Source organism: Carlito syrichta, unplaced genomic scaffold (genome assembly GCF_000164805.1).
Source record: "Carlito syrichta isolate Samal-C Ts95f unplaced genomic scaffold, Tarsius_syrichta-2.0.1 Scaffold304772, whole genome shotgun sequence".
NCBI lineage: Eukaryota > Metazoa > Chordata > Mammalia > Primates > Tarsiidae > Carlito > Carlito syrichta.
Window position 1 is genome coordinate 61,754 of NW_007248868.1, and position 1,773 is coordinate 63,526.

Genomic DNA, 1,773 nt, shown 5'->3' on the forward strand with positions numbered 1-1,773 from the left:
AGTTATTAGTTTATTGGCTCAAAACTCCCTCACAAACAGTGCTATTGTTATGATGCAAGAGCCATGAGCCGTTGGTGAAAAGTTCAGGTCGTTTTTGTTTGACTTTTCTGAGTCTCACTCTATTGCCCAGGCTGGAATGCAGTGGCACACTCACGGCCACCACAGCTTCGACCTGCTAGGTTCAGGCGATCCTTCTGCCTCAGTCTTCAAAGTAGCTGGAACTACAGGCATGCGCTACCATGCCTGGCTAATTTTTTGACATAGTGTAGAGATGAAGTCTTGCCAAGTTTCCCAGGCTAGGTCTCAAAACCCTGGGCTCAGGCAATCCTCTCGCCTTGGCCTCCCAAAGTGCTTGGATTACAGGCTTGAGCCGCCGCGCCTGGCCTTGTATAACTTTTCCTACATGCTTTTCAGCACTTCCAAATAGTAAAATTGGCTAACTGTTTGTCCAGTTGGTACAAATTCATAATGAACAATCCCTGTGATATCAAAAAAGGTTAGTAACATCGTTTGGACTCTTGATTTGGACGGATGGAACATTTTTGGTCATGGAGAATTGGCTGACTTCCATTGTGCACTTTGACGCTTTGTTTCAGGGTTGTCCTGGTACACCCATGTCTCATCACCAGTGATAACATGGCCCAAAACATCGTCTTGCCTCTCCAAATGGTCTTGGCAAACTTCGACTCTGTTTTTGTTCATCAGTGAGCTCCTTCAGGGCCAATTTTGCACACAGCTTTCTCATGTCAGGATTTTCAGTTAAAGATTTTCCTGTCTATCGATGTTTATTTGGCCTGCTATGCTTTTCACAGTCAGCCAATGATTTCGACGCACAATTCGAGGAATTTTTGCAATGTTTTCATCAGTTCTGCTTGTTACTGGCCATCTTGACCTCTCTTCATCGGTGACACTTTCACTCAGAAAAACATTTAATCCATTTGCACCCTGCCATTTTCTTCATGGCATTATCCCCTTAAGCTCAGACTAGCGCATCCCTGATTTCACTTCCACTCTTGCCAAGTTTAACAAGAAATTTAATGGTTGTTTGCTGCTCTAACTCAAGCTCTGACATTCTCATGATGGCACACAAAAACACGCGAAAATAATGAATGCCACTCAGCAAGTCACCGCCACACATTGACACGAACACAGCTGTGAGACATTGATATACCAAGGTTATGAGACCATACCAAGTTGTTTGTGCAGTGCTGGCAGCGTAAGTGCAGGGTGGCAAGTTCGCAAATTTAATTGTCCGACCTCGGATGTGTCATCGATTCAAGTGTCACTTAATTACGGGGCTATGCTCTGAGAAGTGTGTCATTAGGCGATTCTGTTGTTGTGTGGACGTCCTGGAGTGAACTCACACAACCCAGATGGTGGAGCCAGCTGACCTGGGCTGTGCAGCCCAGCCGGTCGCTCCTTGGACCCACACCTGCATAGCAAGTTTCTGTACTGAAGACTCTTGGCAGCTGGAGCACAGTGGTGAGGATCTAGACATCTCTAAACAGAGAAAAGGTTAAAAATGAGGCACGGAAGATGCACCGAACCCCCGGGCTCAGGCAATCCTCTCGCCTTGGCCTCCCCAAGTGCTGGGACTACAGGCTGAGCGACCACGCCCAGCCTTCAGACAGTCGTCTCAGTTGAGTGTCACCTCCTTCTCCTGGGCTGTGCCCCGCCTCAGCGCTGGGACCTCGGTACCCCCACACAGCATCAGGCTGAAAGGGGGGATGCATGCAGGGAAGAGGGAGGGCTGGGGAAAGGAGGAGGGGCGGT